The following is a 21,451-nucleotide window of genomic DNA, read 5'->3' as shown; positions in this document are numbered from 1 at the left end:
CATGAGTGGATCCCATCCCCCTCCCCAAAAACCATTTATCAAATCATTTCATCGGGTTCTGATCCTGAAAAGACCACCATCTATATGGGGTCTATTTCCTTAAAAAGTCAGGATCGGGACGGTCTCCTAATTATTATTATTGCACATAATCCCCAAGGTACACTAATAAGACAGCCCCACCAATATGCGTATTATTCAAAAGCTAGTAGAACGAATCATGTCTCAAATGTAAGAAGGGGGAGCTACAAAACTCCCTCAATTGACCAGTCTATTTCTATCCCACAATGGGTGCCGGACCGAGAAGAGCGGGGCTGGGAAGGGAGGGGGGGGAAAGGGGGGGGAAAGGAGGTAGAGCAAGAGGAATCAATTATTTAGGAGAAGGAAAATTCTGAATAGGGGGTGGTAACAGCTGTCACTGGGAACCCGTCCCTTTCCTATTTAAATTCTCCCGGGAATCACAAAAAGGCTGAGTAGTCTACCTCAGTGTTTAAGCCCTGTGGAGCCATGGTGTTTAATCTAAAAATCCATCTGATCTCTGCCTGTAAAAGGCGATGTTTATTCACTCCAGATTTGGGTAACACCTCCAATACTGAGAACTTAAAGGTTTTGTCCCTGCCATGCGTCTGCCACAAGTGCTGGTGAAGTGTTGTTATTTCGCTACAATTTTTAACCCGTGACACGTGTTCCTGGATTCGCTGACGGATCGGCCGGGTAGTACAACCTACATATAGGAGGGGACAGTCGCATTGAAGGAGGTATACTACATTATCAGTGTTGCAGGTGGAGAACCCTTTAGACTTTACCGATTGGATGGATGACGGGTAATTAATATCTTTAAGATCGCAGGACAGGATGCACACACTGCAGTGACCGCAGGGGAAATGCCCCCGCGGCAAAGAATTCTCTTTGGGAGGTGTTCTAAGATCGGATTGAACTAACATATCCTTTAGATTCCTAGTGCGGCGAAATCCTATCCTCGGTAAGGTTTCACATCCCGGGATTTGTAAAAGGATGTGCCAATTCTTCCTAATGATATTAGCAATTGGGCCAGACAGGGGAGAGTAGTCAATGGCCCAAGAGATACCCGTAGTTGCAGGAACCTTCTGTCTATACGTGAGTAATTGGGGTCGGGTTAGTCCATCGGTCTTTTTCAAGGCACGGGAAATCACCCAATCAGGATATCCCCGTGCTTTAAATGCCTTCCCCATCCTATCTGCCTCTTTGCAGTAATCAGAGTGGAATGACGCATTCCTCTTAATGCGCATAAACTGTCCCACTGGGATGTTTTTCTTTAAGACGGGGCGGTGATGGGAAGTATACTGTAAGTAAGCCGACCTGTCAGTCGGCTTCCGGAATGGTTTAACCCCTAGAGAAGTAGCAGACCGCTTAAAGACAACTACGTCCAAAAAAGGCACGCTCTCCAAACTACCATGGGATGTGAACCGTATGTTAGAATCTATGCTGTTAAGCCAGTCCACAAACCCTTCAGCCATCGATGCATCCTTTATTATGCAGAAAACATCATCTATAAATCTCCTTATACAAACTAAATGTTTGAAAAAAGGGTTATTCTCGGCATTATATACATATTTTTCCTCCAGTGCGGACATGAAGAGAATTGCAATACTAGGGGCCGCAGGGCATCCCATTGCGACCCCCTTCACCTGATAGAAAAATTGAGATTCAAATCTGAAATAGTTTTTCTCCATAATAAGATCCACAAGATCCAAAAGAAAACCAGTGGCGGGAGCTTTTAGTGGTCTTTTTTCCAAAAAATGCTCAATAACCGCTCTAGCTTCACTGTGAGGGATTGAGGTGTACAGTGCACACATTGTGGGTCCGGCACCCATTGTGGGATAGAAATAGACTGGTCAATTGAGGGAGTTTTGTAGCTCCCCCTTCTTACATTTGAGACATGATTCGTTCTACTAGCTTTTGAATAATACGCATATTGGTGGGGCTGTCTTATTAGTGTACCTTGGGGATTATGTGCAATAATAATAATTAGGAGACCGTCCCGATCCTGACTTTTTAAGGAAATAGACCCCATATAGATGGTGGTCTTTTCAGGATCAGAACCCGATGAAATGATTTGATAAATGGTTTTTGGGGAGGGGGATGGGATCCACTCATGATGAGAGTATTTATTAGCTTAGATATGACCTCCCTGTTACCTTTGAATGCACTTTATACTGACTCTGTAATTGGATGGTTTCTTTCACGTCTTAAGATTAAGTTGGAATAGTGAGTATAAATGAGTGCTTTCGAATATCAGTTCTGTTATTTAATGTTGTGAGACAGTCTATGATGGACTTTTAATAATGAATTGTAGGTGGTGGCCTGATGAAGGATTTTTCCTGAAACGAGCCAAATTGGATTGGACCGGTAAGCTCGTTGCCACTCAGCGTTCTTCGTTGTTTCCAAACGGCTCCTATGGATTTCGGAATGAAATAACATGAACTGACAGCGACGTGATTACTAATAGAACCACTTACCTGTTGAATATTTGAAGAAGTCTGATGGAACTTTTCTTGCTCTCAATATTGATGTACTAAACTGCTCTTCATTGGTGTATTCCTTATTGTAAATTGTTGTAAAACTGTATATAGGGCAATATACCTTTTGGCTTGCTTCCTTTATTGTGTTTGGTACAGTATGAGTGCAGACAGTAAAGTGGCAGAAATTACAAGACTGAAGAACACTGTAACAAACACAGCATACTATATACAAAGAAGACTGTCTTAAATTCCACCTATATTGGCTTGGATCAATTGAACGGCCAGTGGAAGATGTTGAAGGCCCAAGATCTTCTGTGCCTTCCTCTCCCCCTTGGATTCCTTTCCAACCCTGGTGCTAATGGGCTGCTGCAGTGAGGGGGAGTAAGGGAATAAATTCTGTGTGATGGTTAAAACCTGGCTGTCAGCTCTTTTGTGGTATATTGTGACTGCTTGGCTTGGGCTACCATTGTTTTTAATTTGTAGTGCTACCCTGTTGTGAAGGGGAAAAGATAAGAAAGGAGAACTGGGTGGGGAGACCCCTGAAGCAAACTGCCCCTTTAGACTGAATGCAGTTCTATTACCCCTGCACTCTGCTCTCTTCTTTCCTCCTGTATACCCCAGCCACCACAATATCAATAAAAAGAGAAACACAAGCTTTTATTTACTGGATAGCTTTTATTTACTGCTGTGTAGATTTGTGTTCCCTAAAGGGCTTGTATTTGTAACCTTAATAACGTGGTACTTGATGGTAAGATGATTAGAAACCTCTTTCCCACAGCGATTTTGACTGCACGGACAGTACACAGTTGGAACAGAATAACTAACAATTTATTTACAGGAAATAAGTTGCAGAAACAGGTAAAGATATAGTGTGGAATAAATAATAAGCACAAACATACAACTAGTTCTCAATTTCACTCCTCAGCAGTTGTATCCCCCCACCCAGTGGGCCTAAGTTAACAACACTAACACTGGGGGAAGAAATTAATGCTTTTCCCACAGACAGGTCTCCTCAGCTTGTAAGGTTCCTCTGTAACCACTTTATCATGCTGACAGACTTCTTATCAAGTACTAGGCTGCTCTTTTAAACCTCACAGAATCTGGCCTCAGAACCAATACCAGAAAAGGTAGATTTTGGACTGACTTTTCACAGGGTGCTTGTTTGATTCTTTAAAATAAGGACCCTACCCTGCCCCAAAATCCTAACTAAAAACCCCAAAAGAAAAGTCTAGCTCAGCTTATTCTCTTATCTAGAGCAACCAACTATCTATAGGAAAATGTATCACTTCTCCTGATTTAAACTGAGGTGTCTCACTCTCCCTCCCATCCAGTGGAGCTCCAGGGGCTCTAATTGGCTGACCAGTCTCTAGGGCTTGCTTTGGGGCAGATTCCCCAGGATTGATTCAGAGCCCAAGAGATAGGAGGTACTTTGGGCTGATTGTCACAATTGCCCTTTTTGCCTCTTACAGGAGCAGAATAGTCCTCACATAAGGGGAAAAAATGAGCAACTTTACTCCCTTCCCCTCTAGCCACCTGACCCACTCAGTTATTATTTCATCCACTCTGGAAATGAACTTTCCCAGGGTTAGAAAGGCTAAGGATGGAGAATTTTCCTAATCCACCCATGGATTGCAGAATCCAGCCTATTATCTACAAGTTGTATTCGCCATATAAAATTGTCCTCCTGAACAAGTAAACAGAGATCTCAATATCCCCTGGGAAATGAAAAGGTTGTTAGCTTCCAGTTTTCCTTGCATGTTTTAATCCTAGACCTTGTGAACCACAAGGCAAGGGATGTCAGCTTCCAGAATTATGACTGAAGAACAGAGTGATCAGTTCCCCTGGAGAAAATGGCAGCTTTGGACGGTGGTCTTTATGGCATCACATCTAGGATTGCTCAGTGTCTGGTTTTCACCCAGATTTTGGGGGACTGTCTGGGGAAAACATCCTCAAATCCTGGCCTCTCCTCTCAATGGCAGCTCCATTACCCAGCCCGGCTCAGACGCCCAGCTGGCCTCCTGTAGCTGTGCTGCACCACCCATGAATGGTTGGCCAGCCCAGGCGCCCAGTCTGCCTTCTGCCTCCAGCGGCTGCAGCACCCAGAAGTCAGGGTGGCATAATAACATCATTTCCAGTAGTGACATGGTCATACTGGGATGGGAGCATGAGTGTGTTTTTCTAAAAAGAGACTGCTCCCTTTGGGTCCGGTATTATTCCAGACCCCACCTGGGAACCCTAATCACATCCCTGCTGAGCTCCTTCATTTTCATAGACTCCACCATCCCCAAGATCTGCCCTCTCATTCTCCAGAAAATTCCTACTCAGAGTTGGCAACTTTAGTTAATGTGCCATTGAGTATAGAAGCAGACTCTCTAATGGTGTAGGTAACCACTTAATGTGTCACTCCCATTTTGAATGCAGGAGCCTAGAACTGTTCCAGCTAACTCCACATTCTTCTCAGCCATCTTGGAAAACTCAACCTTAGCCATCTTCTCCCTTCTTATCCCACTGTGCAGATGGGCAAATGTGTATGATTTTTCCTCTTGTTTCAGAGTGTTCCTTTATGTCAACAAGGCACAAACATACATCATGGCTTGAAGGAGCACTCCTGTCAACTTTATATATTACTTCATTCAGACCAAGATCTTAACTCTTCAAAGGAAATGAAAGTTCTCTAGGTGCACCATATGTCATGCTCTTGGACTCTAGAGAATATTGACCTTGATAGGGGGTGGGGAGGACACCACTGAATGAAGAGAAGCAGAAATAGACATCTACATGTACAGGTAACCAGAGGCAAAGGAGCTCCCAGGGGATGCTGTAATTAACTGCTATTTGTTTAATTAAAGCCTATTTACTTCTTGATATCTAATTTTTATAATCAACCTTAACACACACGCCCCACTTTTAATGCCATCAGTCTAATGGCTCAAGGTGATGTACAATCTCCCCCCAGTCTGTATTATAAAATACACACAAAATGTCACAATAAAACTAACATTTAACTAATTAAAAATAATACCTGCAACTAAAATCTGTGCTGCCCTTATCACCAGACTGCTAAGCTTAAAACACATGATCATCTATTATCTTTGAAATGCAGGACTCAGGTTCAAATAGATTTGTAAGAGGAAGAGGTTTAATTATTTGGGAGGCATAGCTGAGAACACCATGCACCACTGATGCTTTCACTAGGCACACACTTTAGACAATCAGAAGAATAAAATGGTTCATGGTCTGTACCACCTCAATCTGCATAGGGGGGTGTTGCCTGTTTGAATGTCCCACCAATATTCACATACAAAAAAAATCTCCACACACATACAAAACTAGCATGTCAGGAGGGCAGAATCAGCATAGATGTGTTGTTTTATGTAAGGTATTGGTTCTTCCCCCATAGAAGAGCATTTAAAATATGCAACTCCCCCACTGCAGCCTGAAGTGGTACAAACCAAGAGAAGCTTGCTCACTTAATTCTGCCGAGTGTATGAACTGGTCCACAGGCAGAACTTCCCATGGAACATCCCCAGCTTATCTCAAGGGCTATGGAAGAAATGGTTCTTTCTTTTCAATGTGTAACATTCAGATAAGCTGAGGCTGAGACATTAGAAGTTTATGGAAATTATAATACCACCAAACAAAATTTAAGCCCAGTAGAACCTTGGAGACCAACAAAATCTTTCAGGATATAAGCTGTAGCAAGTCAAAGCTTACTTTGTTAGATACAAAGTGAGCTTTGATTCACAGATCTTATCCCCTGGGAAATATTGTTTGTCTCTAAGGTGCTACTGGACTCAAATTTTGTTCTGCTGCTGCAGAGTAATACTGCTGCCCTCATGAAACTCTTATGATGCTACAATCTTTTTTATAGCAAGAGAGAGGACACAACTGTCTCCTTTAAAAAAAAAAAAACCTCACATCATGTGGGTCAATAGTAAGGATGGACTAGGATTGATACTACCTGAAGGTAGTCTGGGTCCTAAGATGCTCTGAAGAAAGGTGGACATGTGAGTGAATACATCCCTATGCATGTGAATGAATACATCAGTAGGTTAAATCTATTGCTCTGTTGTGGTAGTTTTGCACATACAACAACACGCAACTTCCCACATGCATGTCTATGAGGACACTATCAAGTACCTGCTTTAACATCAGGACTGTTTCTCAGAGCAGAAGCCATTTGCATTGCCTTAGTCTGCAGTTTCATCTGCCAAGGGGCATTTTTAGATGTGGCAATGCCGAAATGTGCCTAGGATCCAAGTGTGTACAACAATCACCTTTTCATGCATGGGGGAAAAAATTCTTTAAAAATCAATTAAACACTTTTTTTTAAAGGTTCCAAACATAGACCCGACCAGTGTACTGACAAAGAAGCTTGAAAAGTGATTGGGTGTGTGTGTGTGTGTGTTCCCAGCTTGTTCAGGATGAGGAAGAGGTTCTGATGGAGGCAGGCTGGCTATGGAGAGATTGATAGTAGCCTGCTGTTGGACAGCAGCTGCCAGTTTTAAATTTGGCACCTTTGTTGTCCTGCCTGGAGGCGAAGGTGGGACTACAGAGGCGTTAGAATGAGACAGCCTGGCATCACAGAAGACTGAAAGGGAGAGTTCCTCCTGGAAACCAATTTGCAACTGTGAGAAGAAAATGGGGACTGAGTGGCTGGAATAGTGGAAAACTATAGGAGACAAAGCTGGCAGTGAGAAAAATGGGATATTTTTCTTTCTATTGGTAAAGGAAATAAAGGGGACATTTAATTAGAGAAGGTGAGAATCTGGCTTAGCCAGATGCATTTAGGAGCTCACAAGCAAGGCAGGCAGGTGTGTTCTTTCCTTGTCCTTTGTCCCCAGCAACTGGCATTCAGAGGTATATGATCTTGGAATGTGGAGTTTCCATTCAGGTATCATGACCGAAAAGTAGGACTTCCACAGGGAGGGCTGAGAATGGAGCAAATAGGAGGAAGTTGGGGTAGTAGAGCCAAGGGAAGGGGTGGATGTGACTTGATGGCATGCTTTTAACACACCCCTCCCTTTTTTACAAGCATGAGCCTGTGCCAGAATCTTAGGGTGAAGCGGCCTCACAGCTGTTCTTAAAGACAGTATTTTTAAAAACCAACTGGATCATTACTCTGTGGCTCTAGGACTCTTCTTACTGGCTTCCAATGAATCTCTGAAATCAGTCCTTTCATATTCCCTGGCTCCAGAAACATACAGCAGAACATCCAGATCCATCCTGCCTCCAGTCACTTTCATGATCTGATTTCAACCATTCATTTTGCTTCTTCAAACTTCATTAGGCAATGCCAAAATAAAGATCAATATCCTCATATAAGTCTCAGGCCAGTTAGAGTCTCCTCGAGCCAGTCATCCACCCTAGAAGGCCTAATGCTTTTAAAATGTTATTCTTTAATAAAACAAGTAATCCTGAGCAGGTGCAATAAAATGGACTCTTATAACTCTAGGCAAGATATCTAGGGTTGCCATCTTCAGCCTGGGAAATTCCTGGAGACTTGGGGGTAGTATCTGTGGAGGAGAGAATTTGGGGAGGGATTTCACCTAGAATCTATGATATACCATAGAGTTTGCCCTCTGAAGCTGCCATTTCCTCCAGGAAACCCTGGAAATCTAGTTGGTCTTTAAGCTGCTACTGAACCTGAATCTTGCTCTTCTTCTACAGACCAACCAACATGGTTACCCACCTGAAACCATTTCGTCCAGGGAAACTGCTCTATAGTCTGGCGATGTTGTAATTCCAGAAGCTTGGCAACCATATGACTTCATTTTTAGAAAGCCTGTTATTTATCATTACGAAGTCAAGGAAAATGCCAAACAGATAGATTGAAAGCAACAAGACATGTTTACATTTTTCCCCAGGTCATCCTCTTTTTATTTGGAAGTTGTATGGTTTGTGTTATAAATCACTCAAAAAATGAACAGTTTCTCAGCATCTGTTGTGTTGGGGAAGAAGCAATAAGGCTATATTAAAATTCCTCACATACCCCAATCCCTTTAGAAAATATTTATCTATCTGAAGATACCCAGGGATATTTATTTGAAAACACAAGTGCTCTGTACCTATCGGTGAAAGACGAAACTAGTGATACTTCTAAACATATTAATCACACGAGGCCTCTCCTCACAACTTCTCTCCAAATGCTGCTTCTGCTCTGTAAGCCAAAGACATTTTATTATCTCTCTTTTTCTTTCTTGCTTGTTTATTTGGGGACAGGGGAGGATAAGTTACTGACAGAACAGAAAATGAAAGTTCCTAGCCGTGCAAGCCTCCTTGGGCTTAAACTGGACTTCATAAAGTCAGTAAAAATGGAAGCGCTGAGGAAAATGTTCACATCTCTATTCTTATTTTAAGGGTAAAGAAAGCTCCAGAGTATTAGCCTGTAAAAAACTGATCCAAGAAAACTGCGTTAAATAAAAAAGCCTACTATTAAAAATGGGATAGAAAACCAAAGTTAGAGAAATCTGAGAATAGGTGATCTTTCTTTGCCCTGTTATTGAATAAAAAGAAGGCCCAAATCTGGATTGCTTTTCATAATGAGAGCATTCAACAGGCATATTACCTACACATCTTCTAGCACTTCAAGATTTATTAGCAAATTAAGTCTGGATTGCTAGTTCAACTGCTGGAACTCTTTTAAAGACATGCCTCTGAGGTGTTTTTTGTCCAGCTTGTTTCATACACGGAAATCCTACCTCAGATTTTCAAGGCCCTTATGTGAATCACCCTACTTCATCCACACTTTGTTCCAGCACATTTCATAGCAAAAGTACAACCTCCTATGAGGGCGGTGTTCCTTTCCACTCCTGCATTTTGCTAATGGAAAGCACCACTATCCTGCTCTGTTAGCCCATTTTTCTTCAAACAGGGAACAGTGTGTGCATCAGGACAGAGAGGTTTCAACCACTCCATACAGGTAGCTCGGGTTACCAGGTCCCCTTACATTCCTGGCAGAAAGCACTCACCTTCCAGGTGACATAATCATGCAGGCAGAGGAGTGTGTGCTCCACAGCAGGCCAACTTGGGCCTCAAACGGGCCCAATTTGGCCTGTTTGGGGCCCAAATCGGCCCACTGCAAAGCATGCGATCACTGTCGGGGTAGTACGATGACATCACTCCTAGGAAGTGATGTCATTGTGCTGTCCTGGAATTGCGCCTGGGAGGCCCATTCCCGTGCCTTTCGCCCTGCCGGCCAGATGAGTGATGGCAGGGAGTGGGGGAGTGAAAGCGGGGGATCCCCTACGCCCACCAGGGGATTAGTAACCCTACAGAGAGCCCTGATCTCAATCACATACCAGGCCCGTTCTCCAGTCATGCTACCCCAGCAATAACATGGGGCAACACAAAGAGGATGCCTATGCCACACAGGGGCTCCACCCCTAGCCATCAATGGTGAGGGAGATGATGACATCAACTCCTGGGTCTCTGCTGGTGTCCAATGGGTCAGCTGTATGGGTTTGGCTCAGACCTGCTCAACAGCCGCAGAGTTCAGTCCCCAACGGTCTCAAGCTGTGAACTCTGGCAGGAGGATTCAGGCAACCTTATTTTCTTCACCTTGACAAAATGCCAGATGAAAGAGGTCCTGGCCTGGTCTCATCTATGTTTCATTACCACCAATGGGTAATGCAGAAGGTAATGCAAACCCACATGCGCATGCACACATTAATGGCTTTTAATGGTGGACGAGAAGTCAACTGATGTCATATTTGAATGGGACACTGGTTATCCTAAGCACAGCCAGAGAACACAAAGACTATTTTTTCCTAATGCTATTGAAAAAAAATTAAGGGAAGGAAGGGAATTATTTGAGTCCTCTTTTTAAGACAGTTTCTTTATCCAAAGTTCTGGAGAGCACCATTTATGTAGCACTGCATTTCAAATATAGTCACTGATTCTGAACATTTTGTAAAATGCAATCTGTGTCTGAGTATTGGTACTTTGGTTTTTTTATACTGATGCACTGGAAACTCTACGAATACAGAATTGCAATTATTTAGAGACATTAAGCACTATCACTGTAGAGGCAAGGTATTTTTACCCAGAAATTGATTCATCAGATCAAATTATTTATTTATTTCTCCATCAGGTGCTATTTTGAATAGACATATTATGTAACAAAACTATTTTCATCATAGAAGGTTTTTTTTAAAAATGGAGTCTGTCTCATTCAGCTGTCTGGCTATTGTAGCCCATGTTTGTATTGACATGTAGCAGCTTGGGGTCCTCCTCCATTATAGAAAGGATAATTTATCAGTTCATTTTTATAATTTGATGTTTGAACTTGAACTTAAAAACAATCACCACCAAGAGCTCAACTTTGGGTCCATTCACACCACCATGGTGGAATGGTTGCATTTGGGGATCTCAGCCAATGGTGAATCAGTCGCATACATTTACCACTTGCCACAGCTTTAACTTTTCAACAGGATTATTTACTACTTCAACAGATATTCATGGCAGCTGGTATACAAACCAGTTCTGTGCAGGGGTTATCACGCTCACACAGTTTGTTTTCCTTTCTTGCAGCCCTTGTATGTTATATGTATGAAAAGGTGTAAAAAAAAGTTACGATAAAATCTGGTTTAAGCAAATTAGGAGATAAACACATACTTGTACTCAGAGCCAAGCCACAAGTGACGAATGACACTTGCCTGGCAAGTGAACAGACTCAGGGCCAAGCTACAAGTGACAAATGACACTTGAATGGCAAGTGTATTTCTCCCTGTTCACTTGCCCTCCACTCAATCCACTTGCCAGGCAAGTGTCTTTTGTCATGTGTAGCTTGGCCCTTACATGTATTCCTCCATGTTCACTTGCTCTCCACTTGCGCTCCACTTGATCACTACGTGAGTCTGTTCACTTGCCAGGCAAGTGTCATTCGTCACTTATGGCTTGGCTCTCAGTTACATCTTTCATTACATTGTGCAGAAAGAAAAGGGGACTAGGGTCTGGTAGAAAAGGGAGGAAAAATTATTGCGCACGTTTTTATCTTATCTTTCCCTTAAAGAGATCGTGGCAGCGTACATTGTTCTTCCTTGTTCCAAGTTATCCTCACAATCCTGAGAGATAGGTTAATCTGAGAAAGAGTCCAAGGTCAACCAGTGGCCTTCATGGTCAACTGAGCCTTTTAGGCTCGGCCTCAACATGATATTGGGCAGCACTGGATCCTTTGACAGAAACTAGGGCAGAATTTAGGGACTCGTCCAAAAGACATTTGGAGTGAGGAAGTACAAGAATTCCAGGAAAGGGTGAAGCTGAGCCCCAACAGCGGCCTGTCTCCTTACTTCAAACACTGCTGTACAAACGCCTTGGCTAGAACTATGCTTTCTAAAAAATATGGAGAGTACACATTTCTAGAAAAAAATCTGGAAGTTTCATGGACAGTAAAACATTTTAGTGTCACTAATCACCTAAGTCATTGGGGTAACTGTGAGATATGTAATATTTTGACAAAAAGTGTAGAACATTCTTGCTACACCAAAAAATAAGAGGGGTTGTGGGAACAAAAGTAACACCTGATTGGGGCCTGCAGTGTGTGGGAGGCAATGAGTTCACACATGCAGAAAATGAGGCGATGCAGCCATGATGGGGGAGAATAAAAAACACTCCTTTGGACTGCAGGGTGTGGGTTTCAGCTTTGATCGTTCCTTTGCTTAGAAAACTCCATGCAAACAGAAAACAAGCCAGCAGGGAGAAACGTTCTGCCCTTCCTCTGCTTTTGTATTTGTATGCAGTTTTTAAGCTAGGGGAAGATTCAGAATGTTATCCTCCACCTGAAGTAGCATTATTATGGGGAGGGGAATTTCTTTTTCTAAAGTTCAGGTTTTAGATATAGCCATTGATTTCTCTTCTCTTTTTTTCCTTTTTAAAAGAGAGATTTTTCTTTGCAGAGAAATCAGTGTGCCCTTTTGTATTGCGATTGTTTTGATACATATCACAGGGTGGCACTCTTGCAGGATAGAAAGGTTTGAGAAGACATTGCCTGCCTCTGAGCATTTGCAGAATGAAATTCTGAAATTTTGTAGCCCCTGTTATGTACTGGCTTAGCTTCTGCCTGAGCTAAGGCTCCTGGTTCCCATTGCTATTGACTGTTTTCCTGCTGGCTGCATCCAATTCACATTGTACAATAAAGTCCAATCACAGCACTGTAAATAAGTTACTTTGTATATAGTTAATGCAAAATAAGGATTCTTGCTTCATGTGCCTATTGGTTGTTGGTTGACACGGGGCGTGGTTTATGTGCATATATTTGCTCCTGTTGAGCCTGTGCTGTCTGTCTGCTTCTGGTCGTCAATAAAGATGTTGTTATGAGCTGAAATCTTTACTAGCTGAAATCACTCTGAGCAGAAATCACAATGCATAATAGCACCCTCCTTTATGTCCTTCCTTTTTACAAATTTCTCTTTGATCAAAATGCAATTGATTAGAAAGACTCCAAATTCCTAAAAAGAGGAAATGAAAAGGATTGCTGGATTTCAGGGAGAAAGTGGGTAAAGGGAATTAAGAGAATTTCTCTTAAGAATATAAGAGCATAAGAGAAGCCATGTTGGATCAGGCCAATGGCCCATCCAGTCCAACACTCTGTGTCATTCTCTTAACTCTGGCTGATTCTGCACACGTTAGATAATGCACTTTCAATGCACTTTATCAATCGTTTGAGGTGGATTTTTTGTTCCGCACACAAAAAAATCCATTCCAAATTATTTATAAAGAGGATTGGGGAATCACTCTCTGTCTGAAGTGATAAAATCCTTAACATTCTATTACCTCAGTTCAGGCATTATAGGAACACTTTGATTTCTTTTTACTTGATTATGTTTCCAAATTATGCCTTTGTAATTGGCTGGAAAATTCAAGACTATCTCAAAATAATGAGCAATTCTAGGTATATGACTGTAATGAAATGAAAACTTCAGTGCACTGTTCCCTATTGCCCACTGCACAAAGATCCACAGAATTATTGCTACAAAATATAAATATAAATTAACAAATTCTAGAACAATTCTAGAATTAACAAATTCTTAAATATATAAATTAACAAATTCTAGAGCGTCAGTAAATTTGATGCTTTGGGGGGATTTTGCAGATAAGTTACAGAATAACATGATTCATCAAAGTCACAAACAGTGCAATCCTAAATCCTAAATACACCCTTCTAAGCCCATCAGCTTCTGTGGTCCGTATTCCTTAGTGGACTCAGAAGGACATTACTCTGCTTAAGATTGCATGGCGAGAATCTTACAGATATATTGGTGAAAAAAGTGCAATTATTTGTCCCGGAGAGTAGGTGATGCAGGAGCATTGGTATTTTACTGAATTTTTTGACATTGCTGCCTATTTTGATATTAACTATATTATATTTAGCTCTGTGTACTAGGCACAGTAACTAGCTTTTTAATTTTAAAACTATAACTTCACATTACCATGGGTAAACGAGATGACAGTTTAGAAGCAAACTGTTGTCTCCTGAACGGGATGGCACAACTGCAGCTGAATGGGTTTCCAGAGCCCATGAGTGCGCACTAATGGCCATTAATTACTGTGCATGTTATAAACAGATATGGAGGATCATGTAATTAGTGTAATATCCCCAAAATGATTTTAAGCTGCACTTTCATTAAACCAATTGACTTTATTGGATCATAAAAGAACACCCATTACAAGCTCAGAAGGCCATCACCCCAGCTAAATTGGATGTCCTTGCATACCAAAGCCAAGATAAATAGAAATAGCAATATAACTGCCAGGAACTCAGTAAAAGGAGCCATTTTTTCAAACAGGCCTTTTGGATATTCCACTCAGGGGCCATTATACATGCATTAGGCATCACATTCTGAGAGCTAACAAGGTCTCTTCCTTCACAGTAAGTGGGCAAATATCTGGACCAAAGGAAGATTCAATGGGGTGTTTAGTTACTGGTTTCCTCCCGTATCCTCAGCCAGTCTTGGATCTTATAGCAGGCAATGACATGGGATTGGCTTCTGGTCCTGATTAGAATTATTATTATTAATTAAAACTACCTGCTTCTCAGGAGAAGAGCTGCAGCTCAGTGGTGGAGCATGTAGATCCTAGGCTCAGTCTCCGACATCTCCAGTTAAAAGGATAGGTAATATGAAGGATTTCTACCTGAAACACTGGACAGCCACTGCCGGTCAGAGTAGACAGTACTGACCTTGAAAGGTCCATGGTCAGACTCAGTGTTCGCCTGGGATGTTATGGTGGAGCAGAGGGGCCAAGACACAATTTACTGACATGGGGAACCGAGCATCACATCTTACTGTCTGCTGCAGCTATATAATGAAACACAGGTTCTGGTTCCAAGTATTTGTTTTGCCTAAAAAATTAAGATTAAATGGGTCCTAAGGAGTTGATTTGTATTTCAGTGGTATATTATGTAAATGCATGTATGGTAATAAGTAACTTAAGCTTCAAGTGTAATTCTATTTAAAAATTGTTTCTTGTTGTATTATTTGAAAGGGAACCAATAATAATAATTTAAAAAGATTAAATGGGTCTGTAGAAGGCAGTAGGAAAAGAGGAAGACCTAAAGCGACATGGCCTGACTCAATAAAAGAAGCGACGTCCTCCCGTTTGCAAGATCTGAGCAAGTCTGTTAATGATAGGACATTCTGGAGATCTTTCACTCATAGTGTCACCATAAGTTGGAGGCGACTTGACAGCACATAACACACAACATAGTGTTAGCATTAAAGTGTTGGAAAGGGATCACCAAAGAACTGGTAACAACAGTTGAAGCCAAATGTGCTTTTCAGGTGAAGACGTTAATCTAGGAACCTGGGTCTGAATCAAATATCTCAGTAGTGGTGAGAAAAGTGAAGCTTTGAAAAGAAAAGCGATGGACAGAAAGAGGGAAGTTAACTCTTACCTGGGAAAATAAATGGTCAAGAAAGGTTTGAAGGAGATGCATCTTTCCAACATTCATTATTCTCCCCTCCAAACTTTTTTAAAAAATTATTTATTTATTTAAAACATTTGTATGCCGGCTTTAAAACACTTTAAAACAAATGTTTAGAACAATTTAAATTAAAAAAAAAACAATTTAAATTTAAAATAGTATAAAGTAATTTCATAAACACACACAGAACAGAGAGGAAAGTCAATAATTATTGAATCTATATGCAGCCCAAGATAGTCTTGTAAAAGTCTTTCTTTATATTGCCTCACAATAAACTTCCATGTTTCCAAGGTAAGTACATGGATCAGCATTGTAAACCTAGCAAGTTCAGCTTGTTAGCACACATATTTTCATTTTTGCAAAAATAATTTTAAAAGTGTTGATGTGGCTGCAACTGAATGAATCAAACTTACATTATGGAAAGGCTTCCGCTATACCACTGTTCTTTGAAGGCTGCAAATTTGTATTATACAGCAGGCTTCAGCGAACCAAGATATAATAAAACAGATTAGCTTTTTAACTGAGATATTTATAGGCTACTGTTAATTAGCTGCAATTTTAAAAATGGGATAAATCACCAAGTTAGTGGAAACTAATAATTATGGAGACGTACCTATATTTAACCCTCTGGATGGGAGTTCCCTTTGTCAAAGAATTCGAAGAAAGTACATTTCATGGACACAGCTGACTAGTGAGTTTAGCAGAGTTAACACTTGTGGTATACTTCTAATATTTGCTTTTGTAGATATTTACACCCTTCCTTTTCTCTGCCATGAAAGCTTGCTAGCTGATCTTGGGCTGATCACTATCTGTCAGCCTAAGCTACAGTAACAGGATGGTGGTTGTGAGAGGAAAATGGAGGGTGGACGGGAGAAATAAGTTGTAACCTGCTTGGGTCCCTTTGGAGAGAAAAGCAGGGTATAAAAATTGACGTAAATAAAGAAATGTGTATTCATTTTTGTCTTGTTTTGTTGCATGTACATGCACTAATGAGAAGTGTATCTGTGTTGTGTGTGAGAGAGAGAGGTGGTGAAAGAAAGAAAGAAAGAAAGAGAAAGAAAGAGGGAGGGAGGGAGGAAGGAAGGAAGATTTTTTTCCTGTTTGGCATACCCCAAATAACTGTTACTGGCAGCCTACCTGTTTTTCAGCATTGTCTATTTATATGAAGATTGTAAGGTCCCCCCTGGCAACCGTAAGGGGGGCTCACTGGTGACATCATTATGTTGCTGGTGATGTGGTGACATCACTCCCCATGCACCCGGAAGTCATCAGCACATTGTCAGAATATGCTGAGGATGCTCTGATATTTGGGCAAACTGAGCGTCCCCAGTGTCCCAATGACATCACTTCTGGGAGTACAGTGAGTGTTGTCAGTGCGTTCGGGCATTGTTGACACCCCCCTCTTTCCCACCATTTCCCCCCACCAGCCACTTGAGCAGGGAGAGGAAGTGCCATTAGTGGCATGGAATCCCCTGCCAGTACTGGGGGAACAGTAAGCCTGTTTTATATATTTTTATTTAATTATTGCATATATAATTTATTTTAAATGTTTTTAATGTTGAAATGTTTTAATGCTGTTTGGGTGGAAAGGCAGCCGAGAAATGCTTTAAAATAAATAAAGATGTAGATGAAGCTTGTCATTTCAATCACTGGCCTTCATTAAAGTTAATGGGAACTTTGTGATTGACTTCACAGGGGAATTGGCTTATGAGACTTGAAACTTCTGAATATTTGTGTAGTTCCTGTATTCACACTGACTTCAAAGAGATCCTGCACCTGCAGTGTTGATTTTTAAGGGTTTTTTTTTACTAACAGTCAAATGATTTAATGTGATAGTCCTGCTATAAAGTTTGGTGATAACCCACAATTATGGAGTTAATGGTATATATCTACCAGAAATTCAAGCAACTTCCAGAGGCAGGCTGGCCCTTTAACTTAGTGGGAAGGTTCCAGTTGGCCTGCTGTCCTGGAGGACTGCCAGCACCCAGGTGCAAGCTGATCTGACAGGCATTGGCAGCCACACAGGGGCAGCCTGGTTCACACTGGGCAAGCAGAATTAGCAACAAGCATTATCGCCATTCACTGGTATGATCTGAGTTTCCTCTGCAAGGCTGCCAGTACCTGCTGGAACTTGGCTTGCTCCTGGCTGCCAGTAGCCTTCCAGGGCAGTACCCCACATGATCTTCTCTGGTAAGTTGAACCTCTTGCCCTAGAAGTGCTGGCACCCCCCAGAGGCCCATCAACTCATACCTAACTAGAGGTGATGATTGCCAGTCTAAGCCAAGCCTAGCCACTCAGTTCAGCTTGATCTTGGGCCCTTTTACTGTCCCAACCCACCCCACAATCTAAGTTTAATTATACCCTCACCCTAATTACAGTTCACCTGTGACTCTTTACAGATGTTTGGAGCATATAGCTGAAGTTAAGAAAAGCTATTGCTATAAATCAAACCTAACGCTGTACAAAGCAGAAGCTTTCTTTGATGGGCTGTCAGAAAGTATCACCTGTATTTATAGGATACGATGCACCATCCGGCTATAAATATTTATAGCCAATATTTTGATGGGATGTATAATCAAGAGAAGAGCCTGACAACCATTTCAAATGAAACTAGTGGATGTGCTGCTGTTGAGAGATACTAATCCATACCTTTCAACACTTTCCTTCAGTTGGTGTTCAGGTTGCTAAGGGGTACCTAACGTGGGTCTATTATTGCAATTTATTTTCCAAATGTACCCACTTGGGTAGGTTTTTTTTTTTGGCTTGGAACTAAATCTAATGACTCAGCTAATGCATGAATTCTAAGAAGCATAATATTGGAGAAGCAAGATTTGTATGTCATATAGCCTGAAATGTAGGCATCAAATGCCCCCCGCACACGTACAGAGTTTTAAGTTAATAGTGTGGCGTATTACTTGCCATCAGGGCCTGTGAAAGTTGGGGTGTTCATATGAATGATACCTTTCGTTGACTACCTTTTATATTTATGGAAATTTTCTACCAGCTAGTTTCTGGTGGCGTTCAGAGTGCTGGGATTTAGCGGCATGATCTTGTCTACCTGCTAGGAATTGCGTTGAGTTATACAGCTGTTGTTGCGATCAACAAAGATGTTGTTGGCACATCTTCTTTTGATTTATAAGACGTTTGTGTGTGTTGACCTTCTAGGCGCACTACTAAGTTCATCTGTTTCCTCAGGCTGTTGATGGGGGAGAAACTGAGGGTTTCTAAGATGATCTGGCGGGCGTCTTAATGGGATATTGTTATCTTTATGTTTTACTGTTATTTTGGAAAAAGTCGAAATGGTTTTTCAATATTGACTTGTTTTAAGAAGTGCTTTTTTATTTTATTTGCTGGCATTTTTCGCATGCTAAAGACTGACTTTAAAAAGCTCTGGCAGAATGCCCAGAGCGCTGGATGGGTGTGTTAAAAATTGATTTGTATAAATCAAAATAACCTTCACAAGCTACTTTTTTTTCCATTTTACCTTTGCTCTGAGGAATTAACATTAGTAAAGTGCAGAGGGTTTCTCTGTTTTGCTGATATTTTTGTTTTAGGAAACGGAAAGGATTTGAAATCAGAAATAAGTCTAAGAAAATTCACCAACTACTTACACAGACTCACTGACATAAATTGGATGAATACCCCAATTTACTGAGTCACTGTGTTGAGTCAGCGGCTCTCAGGTATTAAAGTTCTTCCACATGAGGGGATAACTTTGCCCGTTATATAGGCACTTCCACTCAGTTTTCTCAGTCCCATCCCTATAGACAGAGCAGAGTTCCTTCTGATCTCTTTGTGTTGAGGTTATAGGCCTTTCTTCCTCATCGAAACCATGGAGCCTGGTGTAACTATCTGGCAACCACATTTGTCCCTTTGTGCTTCAGCTGCAATTCAAACATATGCTTATACCAGTGCTACCCATCTATAAGAATGCGGTCTTACCCAAGAATTTGGTCGTAGGTTCAGAACAGATGAAACAAAGAACATTTCCACACAAGTGTGATGTCACGGTTAGAGTGCTGGACTAGGATCTGAGAAACCCAGGTTCAAATGCCCATGGAAGCTTGAAGGGCAACCCTGGGCCAGCCACACACACTTAGCCTAACCTACTTCACAGGGTTGTTATTAGGATAAAATAGAGGAGAGTAGAAAAATGTAAACCACTTTGGGTCCCCATTGGGGTGAACAGCAGGGTATAAATGAAGTAAATAAAATAAAGAAATAAAATCGAGAATACATAATCAACTTTGCAAGATATAGTGACAGCCACTAGCTTAAATGGCATCACATAAATCCTTGGAGGATAGACGTGTCACTGCCTCTTAGCCATGATAACTGAACAAATGACGCCCTTGTCCATAGGCAGCATACCTCTGAGTGACAGATTCTAGAGACTTTCATGCCCTCCAGTTGAGTTTCTTAGAGCTATCTGGCTGGCCACTTTAAAGTTTTGACAAATTGACTCTTGGTTTGAACTAGCAGAGCTCTTCTTCTAACCTGAAATTCATCCAAAGATCCACTGCAAGATAGATGAAGCTGTTTGTGTACCACAGCCTAAGGATTAGCATAACTTAATCCAAGGAAGTTCATTCAAGATAACAAAATACAATGTACGCATAGGGAAACTTCACCACCATGATTAAAGGAGTCAGGAAGATAATCTTAATGACTAAATTGAGTTTAAAGAGCGTGACTTCATTACTGATTTTAAATAGAAGCCAGATTTTCTGACGTTATTCATGGGGTTAACAGTAGGTCACAGGCCACTGTATTCCAGAAAAATTTGGGAACTTATTTTTGTGAATAATAATAGCATTTATAAAAGTTTTTAGAGTCTTCAAAGTGCCTGCTTATGCATTATTACAATAATCCTTACAACAACCTTGTAAAAACAGTATGATGGTTCCGGTTTTGCAGAGGTGGAGAACAGTACTGAAGCTTGTACAAGAATGTGCAAGGCAGCCCAATCAATTGCATGCTACCGTATTCTATCAGTACAATCCTAAACAGAGTTAAAGGTAACGGTAGTCCTCTGACCCATGAGGGGGACGTCGCATCACGATGTTTTCTTGACATTTTGTTATGGGGTGATTTGCCATTGCCTTCCCCAGTCATCTACACTTTACCCCCAGGAAACTGGGTACTCATTTTACTGACCTCGAAAGGATGGAGGGCTGAGTCAACCTTGAGTTGGCTACCTGAACCCAGCTTCCGCCAGGATCGAACTCAGGTCATGAGCAGAGCTTGGGCTGCAGTACTGCAGCTTACCACTCTGCAGATCTAAATCCATTAAAATAAATGGACCTGGAAGGGTGTAGCTCTGTTTAGGATTGCACTGTATGTCTATTAAGGCTTATTTACAAGTAAGTCTGCATTTTTTAAAAGGTGCTCTTTGCACAGTTATACTGTCTTCCTGTGGAACCCTCATTGTAGCAAGCAAGACCAGAGTTTGTGACTGCTATGGGGGAGCCCCACCCATTGCTCCAAATTTAAGAACATTCATTCCCCACAACAGGCTGCCGGTTCCTGCACAAGATGGGAGCAAGAGAAAAGGGGAGCAGCAGTAAAAGCTGCAGTAGCACCTTCCATGGAACAGCTCTGAGCTGACTGCTCAACAGGCCACTACCATTTTAGTAACATCATAACATTTGATATATATACCGCCCTTCAGGACAACTTAACACCCACTCAGATCGGCTTACAAAGCATGTTATTATTATCCGCCCCACAACAATCACCCTGTGAGGTGGGTGGGGCTGAGAAAGCTCCAGAGAGCTGCGACTGACCCAAGGTCACCCAGCTGGCTTCAAGTGGAGGAGTGGGGAATCAAACTGGGATCTCCAGATCAAAGTCCTGCCGCTCTTAACCACTACACCAAGCTGGCTCTCTTTTTTGCAAGGTTGGCATGATTATACAAATCAGGACGCCAAAAAGAAATAGTTTAGAATCTGTTTTTAAAAGTCAGGCTTCAGCCTGAATTCATGCAGTGCCAATGCAACATCAAAAACAACACAAGAGTTCTGTGGCACCA

General features: G+C 41.6%; 1 protein-coding gene across 2 annotated transcripts in view; it reads left to right on the top strand.

Moving 5' to 3' along the window:
• The window catches only part of SCHIP1 (schwannomin interacting protein 1), a 594,363-nt gene that overhangs the window by 436,940 nt on the left and 135,972 nt on the right, over positions 1 to 21,451 (top strand). The window lies entirely within an intron of this gene.

The sequence above is a fragment of the Eublepharis macularius genome, chromosome 6 (genome assembly GCF_028583425.1).
Source record: "Eublepharis macularius isolate TG4126 chromosome 6, MPM_Emac_v1.0, whole genome shotgun sequence".
In the NCBI taxonomy this organism is placed as follows: Eukaryota; Metazoa; Chordata; class Lepidosauria; order Squamata; family Eublepharidae; genus Eublepharis; species Eublepharis macularius.
The sequence above is the reverse complement of the archived record's forward strand: the minus strand, read 5'-3'. Positions and strand labels throughout refer to the sequence as shown.